Raw genomic sequence first — 776 nt, forward strand, 5'->3', positions numbered from 1 at the left:
AATAATAATAATGATAATAATAATAATAATAATAATAATAATAATAATAATAATAATAATAATGATAATTAGAATGAGAACAGAGCAATTCGCAAAAACTGCTCTGTTGGGGACAGCTAGGATTTGGAGATTGGTACTTGGATGTTGAATGTCTTCCATGATAATTAACAACCAATTATCGAAGCTTATAATGTACCGTATGAGACCCTGTTAGACCTCTGACAGCAGATGGCTGTCGTCTGCTCTCTCAGAATCTACCTGAGAAAACAAGATCAAGTGATCTGAGAAGTAAAACAATAAAAACAACACCAGCAACAACTACAATAATAATAATAATAATAATAATAATAATAACAACACCAATAATAATGATGGTTTCTTTTATTTACCACAGGTACATCAGATGAGGAGGACATCACACGGACAGTCTACAATTTGTTTGGAGGTTTACATAAAAGCTGAGAGGAAGAAAGGGAGAGGAGGGGATAAAATGTAATAAAAATATACGCAGTATAAAAAATATGGGAACACATCTATGATGCAGCCCTCTTGATGTAGAAGAACCTGCAGCTAAGGGGAATCAAGAAACCTTACAGATCCAGAATCACTTTCACCATAAAGGGTACAAACCCTCACCCAACTGTTGCCCTCCAATAGCTGGAATTCTGGTTTAAGCACCCCCATGTAGCCCTTCAAAATTAAAAATTGTTTTTGGAATTTTTGGAAAATTTTTGTGAATTTATGTTCTGCAGACAGGAATTTATATAATTATGAAA

General features: G+C 33.5%; 1 long non-coding RNA gene across 1 annotated transcript in view; it reads left to right on the forward strand.

Moving 5' to 3' along the window:
* Positions 1–776, forward strand: part of LOC128250628 (uncharacterized) — a 5,096-nt gene extending 4,320 nt beyond the window's left edge. Inside the window, exon 2 of the long non-coding RNA XR_008266658.1 lies at positions 395–776. This is a non-coding gene — a long non-coding RNA (uncharacterized LOC128250628). The remainder of the gene's footprint in view (positions 1–394) is intronic.

The sequence above is a fragment of the Octopus bimaculoides genome, chromosome 23, assembly GCF_001194135.2.
Source record: "Octopus bimaculoides isolate UCB-OBI-ISO-001 chromosome 23, ASM119413v2, whole genome shotgun sequence".
NCBI classification, from domain to species: domain Eukaryota; kingdom Metazoa; phylum Mollusca; class Cephalopoda; order Octopoda; family Octopodidae; genus Octopus; species Octopus bimaculoides.